The following is a 22,868-nucleotide window of genomic DNA, read 5'->3' on the forward strand; positions in this document are numbered from 1 at the left end:
TCCCCTCTCTGGGGCCATTGGCAGGTCACCAGCAAACCTCTCTGAGAGTCTGTAGAATGGGCTAATGCCATCTGCCTTGTAAAAATTAGAGAAGCTATTCTGTTTTAAATATTTATTTTTGTGGGTATATAGTAGGTGTATATATTTATGAGCTGCATGAGATGTTTTGATACAGGTATGCAATGCATAATAATCACATCAGAGTGAATGGGGTAACCGTCCACTTACGTACTTAACCTTTGTCTTACAAGCAATCCAATTTATACTCTTTTAATTATTTTAGAATGTACAATTAAATTATCATTGACTATAGTTACCCTGTCATGCTATCAAATACTAGGTCTTATTCATTTTTCTAACTATATTTTTGTATCCATTAACCATTCACACCTCCCCGCTACCTCCCACCACCCTTCCCAGCCTCTGATAACTGTCCTTCTACTCTCTATCTCCATGAGTCCGATTGTTTTAATTTTAGCTCTTACATAGTAAGTGAGAATATGTGATGTTTGCCTTTCTGTGCCTGGCTTATTTCACTTAACATAATGGCCTCCATTCCATCCATGTTGTTGCATATGACTCGATCTCATTCTTTTTTATGGCTGAGTAGCACTCCATTGTGTATATGTACTACCTTTATCCATTCATCTGTTGATGGACGTTTAGGTTGCTTCCAAATCTTGGCTATTGTGAACAGTGCTGCAATAAAACATGGGAGTGCAGATCTCTCTTAGATACCCTGATTTCCTTTCTTGTGGGTATATATCCAGCAGTGGGATTGTTGGATCATATGGTAGCTCCATTTTTAGTTTTTTGAGGAACCTCCAAATTGTTCTCTATAGTGGTTGTACTAATTTACATTCCCACCAGCAGTGTATGAGAGTTCCCTTTTCTCCACATCTTCACCAGCATTTGTTATTATCTGAAAGCCATTTTAACAGGGGTGAGATGATATCTCATTGTAGTTTTGATTTGCATTTCTCTAATAATCGGTGATGTTGAGCACTTTTTATATGGCTGTTTGCCATTTGTATGTCTTCTTTTGAGAAATATCTATCCAGGTCTTTTGCTCTTCCCTTTTTTTTTTGAGAAAGGGTCTCTCTCTGTTCCCCAGGGTGGAGTGCAGTGATGTGACCATGGCTCACTGCAGCCTCGACCTCCTAGGCTCAACTGATGCCCCATCTCAGCCTCCTGAATAGTTGGGACCACAGGCACATGCCACCACACCTGGCTAATTTTTTGCATTTTTTTTTTGTGGAGACAAACTCTCGCCATGTTGCTGGTGTTGAACTCCTGGGCTCAGGTGATCCGCCCACCTCAGCCTCTCAAAGGGCTGGTGAGATCGCCTATGGATAGGGTATGCGCTGGAGCTGTAGACAGCAGTGCCATTGATACTGAGATGGGAAGTCTAGGAACACCTGGGTTCCTTGTTACTATTGTTTTGCTCTTGGCAAGGAGGGATTTGGAACCATGAGGCCTGCTTTGAACAAGCTTGAAATGTGCTTAGATACCCAAGTGAGGCTGTCAAGCAGGAAGGTGGGTCGAGGAGTCAGGGGCTTCAGGGAATGATGCGGGCTGAAGGTACCATCCGCACTAAGATGGGATTTACAGCCAAAGTCTGAATGAGCCCTGGGTTGAGCCCAAGGGAGTGAAGAACCTGGAGGGAGGCTCTGCTGTTGGAGTTAGATGCCATTTCAGCTGCAATCATGACCATTGTCTGCCTAGACCTGGAGATAGAAAAATTTTCATTTCCTCTCTGCCAAGCCTCTTTTTCCACTCCTTACCCCACGTGGCCACACCCACATCTCAGATCCTGAAAACAAAGATGGTTCTCAGTCTCAAGATCGTCTAGTCCCTCCCAGGTCTGGGACTAGAGAGAGGTCAGCGTGCTACTTGCTTTGGGTGCAAAACTTAAGGTGGTGCCAAAACACTAAATAATCAAGATAAATAATATGTTAATGCAAAATATTTTTAAAAACCGAAATTAGTGCCAAAAAAATTCATGATGAACAAAATATTAAAATTTTTTTTAAAAGACAGCATCATTGACAGTACCTCACCCTATTGGAGCCAGAGGCAAAAGGAAAGATCTGAATTCTGCCCCTATCTTTAGGTAGAAAATAAAGCTCCCCACTTCCCTCAGCCTGGGCCTGGCCTCCACAGCCTCCTCCAGACTCACCTGCACATTGAAATCAATCATTCCTCTTTTAAGAAAATGCAGGTGGCTGGGCTCCATCCACCAGAAGTCACTGCAAAGAGAATGTCAGGGGTGGGATCTGAGCATCCCTAGGTGATTCTGTGGCACAGTCTGGACTGAGAATCCCCCAGTTAAAACGCTGCCATACTTAGGTTAATAACAGTCGCTGCCGGAGTCTGGAGGACCACTAGAAAGCCAGCCACCCCTCCTCTGGGGCAGAGAGAGGCGGAAGCAAGTAATTATACTTTTATTTTTCCTGCATAGAAACTGGAGAAAAGCCAAAAGTCAGGAATCTTTCTGCCAAGCCCAGATTTATAGGTTCCTGGAGAGCCCTTGCAGCTGCAGACTGGTGGCTCACTCCTGGCTCACCTGCTCGCTCTCCAGCTGACGGTCCTGAATCCTGCGTTGCCTGTCATGGCAGGTCATTAGGCATCACCAGGATACAGCATCACCTTCCCCCTCAGAAACAGCATATTCCTTCATAAGGGGATTGTGAGAAGCAAACTCAAAGCAAATGCCGTCCACGGTGCCTGGAATGTGCTAAGGCCTCAGCAAAGGGCAGCCATTGTTACCACTGTTAATACTTAACTAACTTAAACTTCATAATAACGGCACTGAAGGTGAATATATGTATTCCTTTAGCCGAGTGGACAGATTCTGTAGGTGCGTCGGGTAGATTCACTGTGCTTTCCTCTGGGAACCTATGTTCATTTAGTCTGGGAATAAATATTTATTATTTACCCACTGAGAACTAGGCACTCTTCTAGGCACTAGGGCCAGGATGGGGGAAAATAAAAGACCAAGCCTCTCCCCTTGTAGTGCTTATGGAGAGACAGAATAAGTTGAAGAACAGGCAAATGTATCATTCAGTGTGAAGTAGAGGAATGTGCTTTGAAGAATAAAGTGGGATAGAAGGACAGAGAGAGCCTGAGGGTGCTATGTAAGCCAGGAACTGGGGGGCAGTAGGGCACAGCCATGAATGAGGTAGAGGAGTGAGCCATGACTTCATCTGGAGGAAGCATAGTGCAAAGGCCCTGGGTAGAAACACTCCTGGCTCTTCCAGGAACCATAGGGGGCCCACACTGCTGCAGTGAAATGGGAGAGGTTGGAGCCTGGCGGGAGGGGAAGGGATTGGGTTCTGGGTTCATATTCTGAATGCGATGGGAAGCCGTGGGAAGGTTTGAATGGGGAGACTGTAGTATGGCTTGATCACTTTTTATACATGTTATCAAGAGATAAAAGAGTCTAATAAATCCTAATGCATTAGCCACGTGGGGCAGTGGGGGAACGGCTGCTGTAGAGGCCTCCAGTGAGGGGATACGGGGCTTTGCCTGCCATGGGAACCTTCTACCTGCCCAGAGAGCAAACCCTCCCTGAGAACACTTCCTGAACCCTGCCTAAGTCCCAGGGGTGGGCACACTCCTGCAAGACGGGGTTCCAGGAGCAGCCCTTGGTGCCCTGGGCCTTCACAGTGACCCCCAGCTCTCATGGCCTTGCTACTGAGGGCTACCACTACTCTGTCGCTCCCAGCAATTCTTCCATTCTCTCTGTAGAAAGAAAGACAAGAAGGCCAGAGGAGTTAGAAGCAGAATTTTTGCACCTGTGAATGGCTTCTTGAAATAACCTCAGGGTTCAAAGTGTTCACTTCCTTGGGTGCCTGAGCTCTGGTGGACAGGATGTCCCTCCTTCCAGCTGGGGGCTTGATAGCGACTGAGCACTCTCATATGGCCAGGACCTTCTGGCCTCAGTCAGTGCTGGGCTTTTTTCCAGCCTGAAATAAATGCTCAGCTTGCTGCTATTTACCGGTCTGTGTACTTCACAGCAGGCACCCAGGTTAAACCAGGTGAGGCTGCAGCCAGGCTTTGGGGAAGTGGGTGTAGCATCTTGGGAGGCCCTCCTGTGTGCAGGTCAGGAAGGAGGGCTGGAACCCACAGCAGAGGAGGTAGGAGAACATCCAGCAGGTACATGTGCAGCTCCCACTGTGTGCCAAAGACAATCAGACTATCCCAGGTGCTCAAGGGACACAGCTAACGAAACAGGCCAAGGACCCAGCCTTTGGGGGCTGACTGGCCAGGGGGAGACAGCTCCTCCAGCTGAGCTGCCCCTTCCTTCCCAAGTAAAGTTTCTGCTGTCACGACTCAGGGATCAAAACTGCTCTACCAATGGCTCTGGCTGCAGTCTTCCCCACTTCTCATCTTAGCCTTTATAAAGTCAGTTAAAAAACATCAGTCATGCTAAAATCACTCTTCAGGGCCGGGCGTGGTGGCTCACACCTGTAATCCCAGCACTTTGGGAGGCTGAGGCGGGTGGATCACGAGGTCAAGAGATGGAGACCATCCTGGCAAACAGGGTGAAACCCAGTCTCTACTAAAAATACAAAACTTAGCCAGGCGTGGTGGCGTGCACCTGTAGTCCCAACTACTCCAGAGGCTGAGGCAGGAGAATCACTTGAACCCGGGAGGCAGAGGTTGCGGTGAGCCGGGATCACACCACTGCACTCCAGCCTGGGCAACAGAGCGAGATTCCATCTCAAAAAAAAGAAAAGAAAAAGAAAAAGATAAAGGAAAAGGAAAGGAAAAAGAAAAAAAAAATTACTCTTCAGTCTGTGGAGATTCATTCCAGAATGTTTATTGCTTGCTGTTCATTTGATTTTTTTAAAAAAAATATTATTGGATCTATATTGAATTGATATTTTTGTTGAGTTTTCTGGCAGTGTAGGAGCCACACAAATAAAGAGCTTACAGTGCTAAAGAAAAAAATATTCAATGACACTTAATAAAGCACAATAGAGCTTACTTTATTCAGGACCATCTTGATAGGTGTAGGGACAATTACAATGGCGTTTTGCAGTGGGGGAGAGATTGGGCTCAACTCCGAATCCAGCAGGGGCAAATGGGAGCAGGGTCAGGGTTAATGGATGGAAATTACTGAGAGGAAACATCAAGCATATGGGGGATTCTGGCAAAACAAACCTAACATGCCTGAAAACAGGCCAGGGTGACCGGATATCCCCTGGGGATGGTGGGGGCTAAGGACCCTGATCAAGTATAGAGGATGATTAGATGTCAAGGATAGGAGGTTCTTGCCAAACTGACTTAGCAGGATTCTTTGCTAGGACTGGATTTTACAAGGAAGTGTACAGATGGGCTTAGCAGAAGATTGAAAAGCCTGACTAAAGTTTGGTCAAGCAGAGACTCTTTGTCAACACCGACATGCACATTTGTGCGTATTTAAATCAGATTACAATTAGTGTAACTGAAATCAAGGCAGATCTGTACCTAACTGGAGTCTACCACTGAATTTGAAGAAAGGGCTTGTGAAGAAACTGCGGGCTGAAATGGAGCAGGGGGCAGCAGTTTCCCACCAGGAACACCTTTTATTGCCCTCAGTCGGACTTTGGGGTGAACTCCTGACTCGGCAAAAGCACAGATGCCACTGAATCTCCTGTGATACAAAGAACTAGAAGACTTCTCTAGTTTGGACTTTTTTTTGCACTGATAAAGGTCTTCCCCTGTGGGTTCTAAGTGTACCAGCATGGAGAGCAAATTCCTTACACTTGAGTCACATTCCCTCCTCGGAAGACCTCCTAGCCTTGGACTTGTCCATAGTAAGGATTTAATGAACGCATGTAAATGACATTTCACAGATTTTGATTTATTTGTTTTTACCAACCGTAAGAGAACTTAGCCTCCTGGGTCTTCCTGGAGAAGCAGCTATTTTCTCTTCAGATACGATATAATCTTCCCTTTTCTGTACCAGTGTATTTCTCCCCTTTCCCTCCAGCCTTTTCTATTTGGACCCGTGTCATCTTCTTATTGAGGAAATCAGTCAGAGGTTGCTTTTTATAAGCTTTCTCATTCTGGTTGATTTAGCTATTATTAGACCATTTTGATTTCTTCCTAAAGTATTCATATTTAATTACATGTTTTTCTTCTGCCTTTGGTTCAAGTGTGCTAATTATGTAGTATTTAGTCTGTCTCAAGTTTATTATTAGACTTTTCATTGTTCCTTTATTTGCTAAATTGCAGAGAAGTTGTATTTTTAGGATTCTCTCCATTCATGGTGTCATTCCTTGAGGAAAGCCAAAGAAATATTAAAAAGTTGGCTTTGCTCAGTGTTTCCAGCTCCAGGTGTAGAAGAATCCTACATACGGAATTGAAGCTGGTTGATTCTGTTGTCAGCCAGCTTGCGAGCGTTACTTTAACAAAGTCAGCTTGGTACTAGAGCCTTTTCTTACAATGAATGGTTGAAAACCAGGGGAATTGAGATACTGAATGTTTCATCATCCACTTTTGGTACTTTCAGTGTAACTCCTGCTATAGAATCTTGCTTTGAAGATTAATATAAAGCTAACCACATGGATAAATGGTGGCCTGGCTCAGAATCTGTGACTCCACCATACCACTGTGGGTTTCTGATATAAGCAGGCAATCAGCCCACAGCTGCTGCTGCAGTGCCCTTACTTTCAACATCAAGGGAGCCCCATCTACTCACCTCTCCTTCTTCTTGGCCATTTTGCAGCTTATTAGAAGCTATTTCATAGAATGGTGAGGGGCATGACTATTACTATTATTCTCACTTGACTCAGTTGTTCATTCATTCAGTCAGCAAATATCTGCTGAAGGGCTACTATTTTAGGAGCTGAGGATAGAACTGTGTACAAACTAACAAATGTTCCTCTTCTCGTAGAGTTTATATTACCATGGCAGGAAATGTACTCTAGCTAAAAACAAATGAAAATATAATCTGTCAAATGGTATGGTGGGTTGGTTCCCCAACTCTTTACACCCTGCTCATATTAGCATTATGCATCACACTTTACCATGTAACAGTGGAGTTTCTCCCCTGGGAGACAGAATACATTTTCCTGCCCCTTGTCTTTGGACTTGGCTGTGTGACTCCCTTTGGCCTGTGGGATATTTGCGAGCATAATGTGAGCAGAGGCTTGAAATGTGCTTGTAGGGTTTGGCCTGCTTCTTGTACTTCTGCAAATACATATTGCCATGAGAACATGCCCTGGGTGGTCTCTGGTCCCAGAATAATGAGATACTTGCGGAGCCAACTTGGACTCAGCATGCAGCCTGGAGACAAGCCCAGCAGACCTGAAGAAGGAAGAAGAACCACTCAGCTGAACCCAGCCTGAATCAGCCAATCCAGTAGGCCTATAGGTCCATGAGCCTGAGAATAAAGGCTTGCTACTGCAAGCAACTGAGCTTTAGGAGTCATTTGTTATGAAGCATTATCATAGGAAGAGCTGAGTAATGGAGGTGATAGTACAGGCTAAAGGAAAAATAAAGCAAAGTAAGGAACAGAAAGTACTCATTCCAAGGAAAAAGGAGAACTATTTTCTTGTGAATGGCAGAGCAGGCTCTTTGGATATGGTGACATTTGAGCAAAAACTATAACACTCACCACCATTGTTGAGCAGTTGCTATATGCCAGACACTGAGTTATCTCATTTATTTTTCGTACATTTAATGTGATACATGCTGCTAATATTGTCATTTCTAAGATAAAGAAATTGAGTTGCAGAGAGGTTTTTGTGATTTGCCCAAAGTCTCACATATAGTAAATAGAAAGGTTGGGATTCTCTTCTGTCTCAACCCCAACTGGATGTACAGCAATGCACTTCTGGTACTAACCATCCAGAGTTAGCATAGTCTCCACAAGACCAAGAGTGTGGTCTCCAAACAAGACCTCCCTTACTTCAGATGCCAGCTGCACTTCAAGGGTCATCAGACTACTCACAGTTATGACACTTTTCATAATTCAAATTCAAGGGTTCCCACAATTCCTCTGCAACCCAGGTTCAATAATTTACTAGAATAACTTGCAGAACTCAGGAAAGCACTATACTTACAATGACAATTTTGTGGGTTTTTTTTCTTTTCTTTTCTTTTTTTTTGAGACAGGGTCTCCCTCTCACCCAGGCTGGAGTGCAGTGACACGATCATGGCTCACTGCAGTTTTGACCTCCTGGGATCAAGCAATCCTCCCATCTCAGCCTCCCAAGTAGGTAGGACTACAGGCACACACCACCATACCTGGATAATTTTTGTATTTTGTTTTTTTTTCTTTCTTTTTTGTTGTTGTTGTTTGCTTGCTTGTAGAAACAGGGTTTCTCCATTTTGTCCAGGCTGGTCTCAAACTCCTGGGCTCAAGTAATACTTCCACCTTGGTCTACCAAAGCACTGGGATTATAGGCCTGAGCCACTGTGCCTGGTCCAATTACAGTTTTAGTATAAAGGATAAAATGAGGAGAAACAACCAAATGAAAGACATAGAGTGAGCTCTAAGGAGCACAGAGTTTCCATGCCCTCTGCTCATGAAATCGGGGCACAGCACTTTCCTGGGACATCGATCTGTTCACTAACCAGGAAGCTGGTCCTGAGCTTCAGTGTTCAGAGTTTTTATTGGGGTTCATTTTGTACATTATTGATTGAATCATTGATCCCATAATGGACTCAATATCTAGCCCCTATCCCCTCCCTGGAGGTCAGGTGGCTGAAAGTTCCAACCTTCTAATCATGTGGTTGGTTTTTCTGGTGATCAGTCTCATCCTGAAGCTATCTAGGGTCCCACCATGAGTTGTCTCATTAGCAGGAGAAAGACGTCTCTATCATAAATTTCAAGAGTTTTAAAGCTCTGTGCCATGAACATGCAAACAAAAAATGTGGAAATGGAAACTCCCTAAACAGATTAAATAGCAGAATTGATTCAGCAAAGAAAAACTTTGTAAATTGGAAGAAAACCCTAAAGAAATCACCCAGAATGCACAACCAAAAGATGATGAAATGGAAAATAGAGAGGTTTGAAGATACAGAGAATAAAGTGAGAACTTCCCTCAAATGTCTACATAGCGTGACAAAAGGAGAAAAAGGAAGAATGAAAGAAGCAAAATTGGATGACATAATGGTTAAGAATTTCTAGAAATGATGGGAAAACTTCAGCTTCCTCAGCTTTAGGTAGCCTAACTAATGTCATGTAGAATATTTTTTAAAAATCTGGAGCTTCTAGATAATTGAACACATGGAGGTTCCTGGAGGGTAGTGTGCCCTGAGAGGGCATAGAAACTCATATCCTCTCTCCCACACCTCACCCTACACATCTCTTCCATCTGGCTGTTCATCTGTATCCTTTGAAATATTCTTTATAATTAACCAGTAAATATTCCTTTTTTCCAAACTTTCTTTTTCTCTAATTATGGAAGAATTTGGGATGCAAGTACCAGCTTCTGCTAGACAAGGTCTCTCCTATAGGATTCACTGTGGCTGATAAAGTACACAGTCTATTCTTCCTGGAAATAGATTTTATTGAAGTATTGCTGATCCAGCCCACACAGAAGAATGTGCCTATAAAAATTCTCCAGAGCTTTCCCAAAGACTTTTTAAATAGAGAAGAGAATGTGGTAGTTTTGTATTACTAAGATAACAGTAGTAGCATCCACAATTATACAGACAAAATAAAGTATTTCTTTAATGGCACTCAAAAGTAAAAATAGGGCCAGATGTGACTCCCACCTGTGATCTCAGCACTTTAGGAGGCTAAGGTGGGAGGATTACTTGAGCACAGGAGTTCAGGACCAGGCTGGGTAACAGAGCCTGTCTCTACTTCATTGATTAATTAAAATAGCAAAAACAAAACAAAGATTAAAAATAAAAAAGACATCTGCAACTGAGCATAACATAGAGAAATTATAGAACACCAAAAATAGAATTTTTAAAGTCATCCAGAGAGGAGAAAAAAAAACCCCAGCCAGATTAAACACAAAGGAATTACAAGACTGACAGCTGATTTCTCAACCTACAGTGAAGCAAGGAGATAGTGGAATGATGTCTTCAAATGATGAAAACTGCTAACTTAGAAAGGACTAGAATGGGTAAAGGATGGTAACTGAGGCTTTTAAAATAAAGTGGAAATGGGAACCAGAAAAATAAAAAATTTTTAAAGAAACTTGGAGGTGCCATCAATTGGGTTTGTGGGTTAAAGAATAGGTAACCTTCAATCACAACTCTAAGGGTTTCATGCTGATTGTCTTGAGTACTGTGTTGCCATCATACTCAAAAGTTGGAAGTCAGAAAGGAGTGAATTGGAGAAAAAGATGATGAAATAGGGATTCTGTTGTTGTTATTACTATTGTCATTTCTGATTATAAGTGTGAAACATGACACATACATAAATATTTATTTTAATAATCTCTTTGATTTTGTCATCTGATAAATGATAATTAAAACCACAATGAGATACAACCTTATATCGGTCAGAATGGCTATTGTTACAAAGTCTAAAAACAACAGATATTGGGCTGGGCACAATGGCTCACGCCTGTAATCCTAGCACTTTGAGAGGTCAAGGTGGGCAGATCAACTGAGGCCAGGAGTTCAAGACCAGTCTGGCCAACATGGTGAAACCCAGTCTCTACTAAAAATACAAAAATTAGCTGGGTGTGGTGGCAGACGCCTGTAATCCCAGCTACTCAGGAAGCTGAGGCAGGAGAATCACTTGGACCTGGGAGGTGGAGATTGCAGTGAGCCGAGATTGTGCCACTGCACTCCAGCCTGGGCAACAGAGCAAGGCTCCATCTCAAAATTTAAAAAAAACAACAAAGAAACAAAAAACAGATGCTGGTGAGGATATAGAGAAAAGGGAACATTTATACACTGTTGGTGGGAATGTAAATTAGTACAACCTTTATGGAAAACAGTATGGAGATTTCTCAAAGAGCTAAAAGTAGAACTACCATTTGACCTAGCAATCCCACTACTGGGTATACACCCAAAGGGAAAGAAATCATTATATCAAAAAGCTACATGCACTTGTATGTTTATCACAGCACTATTCACAGTAGCAAAGATATGGAATCAACATAAGTGTCCATCAGTGGTGGATTGGATAAAGAAAATGTGGTCTAAATATATACCATGAAATACTATGTAGCCATAAAAAAGAATGAAATCATGTCTTTTGCAGCAACATGGAAGGAAATAGATGCCATTATCCTGAGTGAAATAACTCAGAAACAGAAGGTCAAATACTGCATATTCTCAATTATAAGTGGGAGTTAAACAATGGACACACATGGATATATATGAGTGTGTGTGTGTATGTGTGTGTGTGTATACACACACAGAGAATGTAATAATAGACATTAGAGCCTACTAAAGGCGGGAGGGAGGGAGGAGGGTTGAAAGATTACCTACTGGGTACAATGTTCACTATCTGGGTGATGGGTTCACTAAAACCCCAGACTTCACCATGATGAATATATGCATGTAAGAAACCTGCCCTTGTACTCCTTCAATATATAAAAAAGTTTTTTAGGCTGGGCGCGGTGGCTCATGCCTGTAATCCCAGCACTTTGGGAGGCTGAGACGGGTGGATCACGAGATCAGGAGATCAAGACCATCCTGGCTAACACGGTGAAACCCCGTCTCTACTAAAAATACAAAAAATTAGTCGGGCGTGGTGGTGGGCGCCTGTAGTCCCAGCTACTCGGGAGGCTGAGGCAGGAGAATGGCGTGAACCCGGGAGGTGGAGCTTGCAGTGAGCCGAGATCACGCCACTGCACTCCAGCCTGGATGACAGAGGGAGACTCCATCCCAAAAAAAAAAAAAAAAAAAGAAAGTTTTTTAAATTTTAATGTGGAAAAAAAACTCCGCAATTTTCTATAGTTAGAAATATTTTATGTTTTTTTTTTTTAAAAATAAGGTGACACGTATCTGTGGAAGAAAATTAATAAATTGTGAAAATACACGCAAAGAAAACTCTAACCAGTCATTGCTAAAGAGTTAACTCCTGTTAAAACTTTGTGGTTGAGGAGTTTGAATGCCTCAACTTTCTGGTACCAGTAGGATACTCAGGCAAACCTTTAGAAGCAGGGGACAAGTGCAGATGCTGACTGATTTTTGATGGTTGGCTGAGCATGTGTTTAACCTTTGGTTGAGACGTTTGTACTTTGAGCAGAAGAGGAAAAAAAGCATGAAACGACGTTCTCAGCACTTTCCCCTCACGCGCTATGCCTACTGCAGTGAACTGGGATTGACAAGGCAAACGTTAGTCATGAATGCATTAACCTTGTTTCCTTGGGAACCGCCAAATGGAGGGAAGAATGCCGGTCACATTTAGCAGCCTGCTACATGTAAGGCAATTAGTTCCAGGATTTGTCAGATGACAGTTCTATTTTTGAGCACTTTCTTATCAATTAGGAGAAAAATATCTGATGTGCAGAGATTTCTCAGCAGTTTGGGTTGCGACTTAGTTTACAAGCAACAGGAAGGCAAGTTCAAACTGCTTCATACAAAGATCATTATAATTTGTTCCTCTCAGTGGAGGGTCTTCATGGATTGACTCAGGGTAGGGGTGTAAATGAGGAGTGAAGAGGCTGGTGTTTAGCTTGTGCTCCTCAGAATGGAAACAGATCGTGGCAGACATCTGCTTCATCCTCAAAGGCAGCCCACACAGTTCTTCAGTGTTTTTCTCTGGAAATTAATAGTGATGCAGATTATGGAAGTAGTTATTTTATGTTAATCATATGGGTTTGGGGAAGTTTTGAGCAAAAATAATAAAAATAATCACCACAACCGCAGCCATGTACTCTACACCAGGCTGTGTGCTAAACATGCACATCTGTCTTGTCACCCAAGCAGCCCAGCAAACCCTGGGAGCAGTCAGGAGATGACAGATTGGCCTCCAGTATGAGCGTGAAAAAAGAAAATTAAGAAAGTTGTGAAGAACTCATAAACTAGAAGTTCTATGGGTGTGGACAGTATCCTTTATCCACCAGCTTACAATGTATTTATGCCCATTTGAAGTTAAGAAAACTGAGGCTTAGCTGGGCATGGTGGCTGACATCTGTAATCCCAGCATTTTGGGAGGATGAGGCGGGAGTATCACTTGAGCCCAGGAGTTCAAGACCAGCTTTGGCCACAAATGAGACCCCATCTCTACCAAACATACAAACAAACAGTCTGATGTGGTGTCACACACCTGTCGTCCCAGCTACTCAGCAGGCTGAGGAGGCAGGATTGCTTCGGCCCAGGAGATAGAGGCTGCAGTGAGCCATGTTTGCGCCACTGCACTCAGCCTGAGTGACAGAGCAAAAAGCAAAAAAAAAAAAAGAAAAAGAAAAGAGAAAACTGAGGCTTAAAGATCTTAAAGCTGCAGAGTTAAAGTTAGTTAAGAGCAAAGCAGAATTTGAGCCTAGTTATGTCTGTTTGCATGCCACAATCTTATTATGCCTCTTTATTCAGAGCATGGATCCCGCCTTGTGGCACAGATTTCACCTGAGGCTTGGCCTCACCCAGACCTACTGAATTAGATTCTCCATTGTAACTCGACCCCAGGTGGTCCTGAGGAAAGTTTGAGAGACTTGACTCTACACCCATGCAGCGAAGGACATTTGATATGGGAAATGTGTATTTGATATGGAAAAGTGCCAAATGAGCGGGTAGACAGAGAAGACCTAGGATTTTAGAGAAGGAGGCTGGTGTCAAGAACTGGGATGGTAAGGGAAATCTACCCAAAGGGGGTGAACCTAGAGGGAAGAGTTAGGACCCAAGTCCACTAGCACTTGAAAAATTTTTTGCAAAACCTCCTTCCCACCTAACCACTCCTCTGTCTCCATGCACAGCGGCTACTGGAGTATCCAAATTGCCCCAGGCACTGTCTTTCCTGAAGTTCACGATTTTGTCTGTAATCTGGTGACTGCCTGTGTTGGGAAGCACTACCAAGTTGTGAGGACAGCTCAGGTGAAATGAGAGACTGTCTTCCGGCCATGACGGCACTGGAGAATGTCTGCCTTGCAGTCTGAGTCTGTGTGGTGAGACTAGTCATCCACTAAGCCTGCATGTCTTTCAAAGCAATCTTAAATTAGAAGTCTATCTCCAAGGAGTGTTTTCTGTATTTAAATTCAAAGATGAAATACACATTTTTAAAAAATACACATATATAGGCATTGTGTTAGTCTATTCTGGCTGCTATAATAGAATAGTATAGACTGGGTGGCTTATAAATAACAGAAATATATCTCTCACCATTCTGGAGGCTGGAAGTCCCAAGATCAAGGCATAGTAAACTTGGTTCTTGATGAGAGCCCTCTTCCTGGTTCATAGACAGCACCATCTTGCTGTGTCCTCACATGACGGGAAGTGTGAACAAGCTCTCTGGGGTCTTGTCTCATAAGGGCACTAATCACATTCATGAGGGCTCTGCTTTCGTGACCTAATCACCTCCCTAAAGCCCCACCTCCTAATACCATCGCCTTGGGGTTAGGATTTCAACATATGCATTATGGGGTGGGAGGGGCAGGGTCACAAATATTCAGATCACAGAAGTCACAGACGATGATTTAAGTCTATCTGAATTTGTTTTAGCATGTGATTCTTTCTTTACATAGTCCTGCCTGGAATTTGCCTATTTACAAAAGAGACAGAAGATGCCATTACTGATACCAACTAAAGATTATTAAAAAGTCAAATCTGAAACTTCACCCTGTTTCCATAGCAGCCACCCTCCATCTGGCCTCCCCCAGCCTCCTGTGTCCTTAAGAAGGTATCACCATGCCCCTGCCGCAGCCTCTCCCACCCCAACCAACCCACCCACACAGTCTCCCAGACAAACAGGCCCTCCATCAGCCGCTAGCTCCTGCTAGCCCTGGGTGTGGTCTCCAAAGTGTTTGTGATTCACAGGCATGACGGAGAGCATTGGCATGTGAGATGGCATTTCTTGCGCCATCCCTAGTTTAAAACTAGTCCAATGTGGCCGGGCACGGTGGCTCATGCCTGTAATCCCAGCACTTTGGGAGGCCTAGGTGGGTGGATCACAAGGTCAGGAGATCAAAACCATCCTGGCTAACACGGTGAAACCTCGTCTCTACTGAAAATACAAAAAACTAGCCAGGCATGGTGGCACATGCCTGCAGTCCCAGCTACTTAGGAGGCTGAGGCAAGAGAATGGCGTGAACCCAGGAGGCAGAGCTTGCAATGAGCCGAGATCACGCCACTGCACTCCAGCCTAGGTGACAGAGCAAGGCTCTGTCAAAAAAAAAAAAAAGAAACTAATCCAATGTATACATCTTGTTCCCATGCTCAATGCTGATGCTGTAGTTTGAAATTTGCCTGATGGGTTGATCCAGAGGCTAAGATGGGTTGGGATGAAGGAAGATGATAGCTCCTGGCCTCCTAAACTACCCCCTACAGAGATGGCTTACTGCATTGGGATTCCGTCCTGCCTGTGAATCACAAACACTTTGGAGACCACACCCAGGGCTATGGCCAATTGGCAGTGTCTGCTGACACCTCAGAATGCCCTTGGACCTAAGCCTTGCAGGAGGTCTTCAGCCAAGCAATCAAGCTCATGCCTAGGCCACTTTCCATAATTAAAGTGAGCAGCATAATAATGGATATTTAAGACATCACATAGTGGCATGGGCTAAGAAGAAAAATAAAGCTAGATAAGGAGATAGAGAGTGATGAGGCAGATGCTGGTCAACAAAATCCTTTCTGGAAGAAGTCAAATGATCCTTGTTTTCAGATGATATGATTTTATATTTAGGAAAACCTAAAACCACCACCAAAAACTACTAGAATTGATAAATTCAGTAAAGTTGCAGGATACAAAATCAACATACAAAAATCACTAGAATTTCTGTATGCCAACAGTGAATGATCTGAAAAAGAAATACAAAGTAATCCATTTTTCATAGCCACAAATAAAATTAAATACCAAGGAATAAACTTACCCAAGGAAGTGAAAGACCTCTACAAAGAAAACTATAATACATTGATGAAAGATATTGAAGAAGACACAAAAAAATGCAAAGATATTCCGTATTCATGGATTGGAAGAATCAATATTGTTAATGTCCATACTTCCCAAAGTAATCTATAGATTCAATGCAATCCCTATCAAAATACCAGTGGCATTCTTCACATAAATAGAAAAAACCATCCTAAAGTTTCTATGGAACCACAAAAGATGCAGAATAGCCAAAGCTATCTTAAGCAAAAAGAACAAAACTGGAGGAATCACATAATCTGACCTTATACTACAGAGCTATAGTAACCAAAGCAGCATGGTACTGGCACAAAAAACAGACATATAAAACAATAAAACAGAATAGAGAAACCAGAAACAAATCCACACACCTGCAGTGGACTCATTTTTGACAAAGGTGCCAAGAACAGACATCGGGGAAAGGACAGTCTCTTCAATAAATGGTGCTGGGAAAACTGGACATCCATGTGCAGAATGAAACTAGATCCGTCTCTTGCCATATCAAAAAGTCAAACCAAAATTGATTGAAGACTTAAATCTAAGACCTCAAACTATGAAACTACTATGAGAAACCATTGGGGAAGCTCTCCAGGACACTGGTCTGGGCAAACATTTCTTGAGCACTACCCCACAAGCGGTACTCCACCGGCAACCAAAGCAAAAATGAACAAATGGGATCACATCAATTTAAAAAGGTTTTCCACAGCAAAGAAACAATCAACAAAGTGAAGAGACAACTCACAGAATGGGAGAAAATATTTGCAAACCACCCATCTGACAAGAGATTAATAGCCAGAATATATAAGGAACACAAACAACACTATAAGAAAAAACTAATAATCCAATTTAAAAAAATGACAAAAGATTTCAATAAACAATTCTCAAAAGAAGACACACAAATGGCACACAGGTATACAAAAAGGTGCTCAACATCACTTATCATCAGAGAAATGCAAATCAAAATTACAATGAGATATCATTTCACTCCAGTTAAAATGGCTTTTATCCAAAAGACAAGCAATAACAAAGGCTGGCGAGGATGTAAAGAAAAGGGAACCCTCCTCCTACGCTGTTCATGGAAATGTAAATTAGTACAACCACTACACAGAACAGTTTGGAGGTTCCTCAAAAAACTAAAAATAGAGTTACCATACAATGCAGTGATCCCACTGCTGGATATATACCCAAAAGAAAGGAAATCAGTGTATCAAACAGACATCCACACTCTCATGTTTGTTGCAACACTGTTCACAATAGCCAAGATTTGGAAGCAACCTTAAGTGTCCATCAACAGATGAATGGATAAATAAAATATGGTACATATACACAATGGAGTATTCAGCCATAAGGAAGAATGAGACTGAATCATTTGCAAAAGCATGGATGGAACTGAAGGTCATTATGTTAAGTGAAATAAGCCAGGCACAGAAAGACAAACATCACATGTGCTCACTTATCTGTGGGAGCTAAAAATCAAAGCAATTGAACTCATGGAGTTAGAAAGTAAGAATATGGTTATCAGAGGCTGGTAAGGTTAGTGGGGAGACAGGGATGGTTAATGGGTATAAAAAATATAAAAATAAAAAGAATGAATAAGCCCTAGTATTTGATAGCACAACAGGGCGACTGATATGGTTGGCTGTGTCCCCACCCACTCTCATCTTGAATTCCCACATGTTGTGGGAAAGACCCAGTGGGAGGTAATTGAATCATGGGGTCAAGTCTTTCTCATGCTGTTCTCATGATGGTGAATAAGTCTCATGAGATCTGATGGTCTTAAAAATGGGAGTTTCCCTGCACAAGCTCTCTTCTCCTGTCTGCCGCCATGTGAGACGTGCCTTTCACCTTCCACCATGATTGTGAGACCTCCCCAGCCACGTGTAACTGTAAATCCAATAAAATTCTTTCTTATGTAAATTGCCCAGTCTCGGTATGTCTTTTCCAGCAACATTAAAATGGACTAGTACAGTGACTATAGTCAATAATAATTTAATTGTACATTCTAAAATAAAAGAGTATAATTGGATTGTTTGTAACACTAACACAAACGATAAATGCTTGAGGAGATGGGTACCCCATTTTCAATGATGTTATTATTATGGGTTGCATGTCTGTATCAAAACATCTCATGTAACCCATAAATATATATGCCTACTATGTACCCACAAAAATAAAAAATGTTAAAAAAAGATGGACCTTTCTGGTCACATGATTGTTAAGTAAAAAAATGATGGAGTGAACTTTGTAGGTATCAGGGGAAACAGTTTCTATCCAGGAAAGAGGGAAAGCTGGTGTAAAGGCCCTGAGACAATAATGTAACTGAGAGTTTTGAGAAGCATTAAGGAAGCAGTGTTGCTGCAGAGAGTGAGCAGGCTAGAGAATGATAGTGGATAAGAGTACATAGTGGCCGGAGGTTTGGATAGTGCTGGATTATTATTAATGGACCTTAAAAACGTTGGTGAAGGTATTGGAATTTGTTCTGAGTGAGATGGAAAGAGGGTTTTGAGCAAAGGAATAAGTGATCTCCCTTACGTTTTGAAATGACCACCCTTGCTCTCATGTAGAGGAGCAGGAGTAGAAACAGGAGGCTACTGCAATAGTCCAAGCAGGTATGATGGTGGCTTGAACAAGAGCGCAGGGGTAAGAATCAGGTGGTTCTGGATATATTTTGAAGGTGAAGTGAACAGGATTTGCCAACGGATTAGATGTGGGGTATAAAAGAAAGAGGAGCAAAGGACTAATTCTAAGATTTGATTTAAGCCACAAGAAAACTAAAGTTGCCATCTGCCCAGAGAAAGGACTGGATGCAGAGCTGGATTTGGATGGGGCGAGGAGTGAATTTGAGGCACCAGCAAGACATCCTGGTGGAGGTGTTTGAGAACATATTTGTTAAATATTAAGTATCTGCAGCCACCACAATGGCTCACACCTGTAATCCCAGTGCTTTGGGAGGCCAAGGTGGGAGGATCACTTGGGGCCAGTAATTTGAGACTAGTTTGGGCAACAAAGTGAGACTCCATCTCTACAAATAAAAAATTTTAAAAATTAGCCAGACATGGTGGCACATGCCTGTAGTCCCAGCTACTCAGGAGGCAGAGGTGGGAGGACTGCTTGAGCTCAGGAGTTGGAGGCTGCAGTGAGCTGTGATCACACCACTGCACTCTAGTCTGGGTGAAAGAGTGAGATTCTCATCTCTTAAAAATAAAAATATTTGAGTACAGAGAGGAAGTCTCAACTGGGAGATACAAATTTTCAAGTGTTCAGCACACAGATGCCCTTAAGTGTCTGGAGATTATCATCTCCAGAGAATTACTAGTTAGTAAGCCTTGGGACTTTAGGAGATCACCTACAGAGTGAGACATCTGAGGACTGAATCTTGTGATTTCAGTATTTAGACGCTGTGAAAATGAGGAGGATCCAATACAGAGACTGAGAAGGAGCAGCTCGAGAAACGGAAGGAAAATCCAGAGGCATTGGGGGATCAGAGGCCGCGTGAAGAAAATGTTTTAGGAAGAAGGAATTGTGTTCAATGCTGTGGCCAGTTCAGCCAGGATGAGGGCTGAGAAGTGACCATTGGGTTTGGCAATGTGGAAGGTGGGCCAGGAGGGGGTCTTTCCCAGGAGTAGGCAATAACAGGGTATGTTGTCTGGACAGAATTTAAAAATAACAATTAACTGACTAAAAATGAGCATTCTTTTTATCCTCACCATGCAGTGGCAATTCTGAACAATGTAAGTGAAAAAAAATCCTTAATTGGTCTAAGTTCTAAACATTGTTGCAGTTGTTATTGGCTTTAAATAACACATGTGAAAGCTTCAAATTAGCACATTTGTGTTACTTTCTCTTAATAAAATGATACCTCGAGAGAATGACCGGCATATAGTCAGCCCTCCAGATGCATACTCAACTACATTTTTTGCTTCTAGAGTCATTTGCAACAGTCTAAAACGGTTTGAGCCCAGTTCACCATCTCCAGCCCCCGTGAGACCATATTCCTACATTTAAACAGATTTGCCATGGACAATGACAGCAGAGAGATGGTCCAAACAAACACAGACCAGCCTGCACAACATAGTAAGACTCCATCTCTACCAAAAAAAAAATTTTAAATTAGCCAGACATGGTGATGCCTGCCTGTAGTCCTGGCTACTAGGGAGGCTGAGGTGGGAGGATTGCTTGAGCACAGGAGTTCAAGCCTGCACTAAGCCATAATGACACCACTGCATTCCAGCCTGGGTGAGTTAATCCACTTTTACACTTCTATAAAGAACTGCCTGAGACTGGTTATTTATGAAGAAAAGGGGTTTAACTGACTCACAGTTCTGCAGGCTGTACAGAAGCACGGCTGGGAGGCCTCAGGAAACTTACAATCATGGAGGAAGGCAAAGGGGAAGCCCACATGTGTTACCATGGTGAAGCAGGAGAGAGAGAGAGAGAGAGAGAAAGAGAGAGAGGGAGAGAAAGCATGAGTGAAGGGGGAATGCCCACACTATTAAACCATCAGATCTTATGAGAACTCACTCACTATCAGGAGAACAGCAAAGAGGAAATCGACCCCCATGAGCCAATCACCCCCAGCCAGGCCCCTCCCCTGACATGTGGGGATTACAATTCAGCATAAGATTTGAGTAGGGACACAGAGTCAAACCATATCAGTGACAGAGTGAAATCCTGTCTCTAAACAAACAAACAGAACTTGAGTTACTTCAATCCTGTCATTTTGTGTAACCAACTGACATTTTTATTTGTGTTTCAAATTTAGGACAGTAAAATAGAGTGCAAACTGCAAGGTGCAATGTTTTGGCTGCATAAGGGCAAATTTTCATCGTGAAATATACTAAATTTGAATAGCTTTGAAATGGAAATTTATTCTTCTTTAGTTGTGTTTAAACTAGACAATGAATCAAGAAAACAAAGTTTATTGCTGACTGTAATCGTGCTGTGTAGAGGAGAGGCTGTTGAAAATGACCTGGATGAGTGTGAAATATGCTAGGGATGTCTTCTTTGGAGGTCATGGGGTAACATCAAACAGAGCAGTTTTGTGAAAGTGGTGGGAAGAGAACACGATAGGGGTTGAGAGAGAATGGAAAAAGAGGAAGAGGAAACAAGGAGCAGAGACAACTCTTTCAAGAAGCTTTGCTGTACAGTGGGTAGCGGGTACTGTGAAATCCACGGAGGGCTTTCAAAAATGTGAGATGCTATTCTGAGCAACACAGCAAGACCTTGTCTCTACAAAAAATAGCCAGGCATGATGGCATTTACCTTTAGTCCCAGCTACTTGAAAGGCTGAGGTGGGAGAATTGCTTGAGCCTAGCAGTTCAAGACCAGCCTGGGCAACATAGCAAAACACTGTCTCTACAAAAATGAAAAATAATAGCTGGGCATGGTGGAACACACCTGAAGTCCTAGCTACTTGGGAGGCTGAAGCAGGAGGATCGCTTCAGCCCAGGAAGTCAAGGATGCAGTGAGTTATGATCATGCCACGGCACTCCAACCTGGGTGACAGAGCAAGATCCTGACTCTGTTAAAAAAAAAAAAAAAAAAGTGAGATGCTGTTGTATATTTGTGCTTTGATGGGAGGGAGCCAATAGTGAAGGGAAATGAACAATACAAGAGACAGAAAGGAGATGTACTGGAAGAGTGTCCTTGTTGGGAGGGGATGGCCTCCTAATGACAGTTCAGCTGTGGCTGGGAGAGGGCAGATGCAATTATTGTGCTGGGTTTCGGCACAGCCTGTGGCGACACTATTCTTGGTGCTTCTGCTGGTTCTGTTAGGCTGGAAGCAAGTCACACAACACAGGGGTATGTGGGAGATGACAAGGATTGAAGAGAGAGGAGAAGATATGGAAGGGACCTTCTAGGAGAGAGGGAGGCCAAGTTGACCAGAAAAGTGTAGACAGCTGTGATAGTCAGCGGTTCTGTGCATGGATTTTAGGGAGCACAGCCAGCACTCCCAACACCTGGGATGTAGTCCCAGTTCTACTGCATACCAAGCGCAGCACCTGGGGTGAGTTCCTGAACCGCTATGAGCCTCGATTTCCTCATCTGTTTCATGGTGATGAGAACCCTGATTAATGAATTTTCCTCTGAGAATTAAATCAGTAAACACCATAACACAGGATCTCACTCAAATGAATGCTGCTTTACTTTTCCTTCTCTTTGGTGCATGGGTCTCACAGACATTTGGCATCACTAGAAACTAACCCATTTGTTGCTTCTGGAAACCGGGTCCCTCAGTCCACACTACCTTCCCCAAACCCTCTGCATTGACTTAGAAATATATCCCCTAATGGTCCACAATAGCCATCACCCATCCCTGGTTCCAAAATAACTAGCCATGTAGCCTCCCTCCCTGATCAGGAAGCACTCCTCATTGGGAGAAAAAGATGGCTTAGTCCCATGTGAAGGTCAAAAAATGCCACCTCACCCTACCCTCTCTGACTGCCCGAAATATGATACTGGGCTTGGAGTGAGGTCTAATTCCAGCTCAGCCCTTACTAGTTGTATAATTTAGTCAACCTTGTATGCTCCAGTCCACTGACCAGTGTGTGACCCTGGGTACGTTATTTGCCCTCTAAGCTTTAGTTACTTCCTCTGCAAAATGGGTTAACTAATAGTCACTACTCTTGAAGGATGCTTTGTAGTCACCGTAACGATCACATATAATGTTATAAGTAAGAAGCCTTGTTCTGTCCCTGACACATAGTAATCATAAACGGTAGTCATTTCTTTCTTCAAAAAAATTGAATTAATGCATTTTTCATTGTATTTAAAAAGAAAACACATAATCTAAAATTTGCCATCTTAACCATTTTAAAATGTACAGTTCAGTGGCATTAAGTACATTCACATTGTTGTACAACCAATCTCCGGAACTCTTTTTGTTTTGTAAAACTGT

This window comes from Pongo abelii, chromosome 12, assembly GCF_028885655.2.
Source record: "Pongo abelii isolate AG06213 chromosome 12, NHGRI_mPonAbe1-v2.0_pri, whole genome shotgun sequence".
Taxonomy (NCBI): Eukaryota; Metazoa; Chordata; class Mammalia; order Primates; family Hominidae; genus Pongo; species Pongo abelii.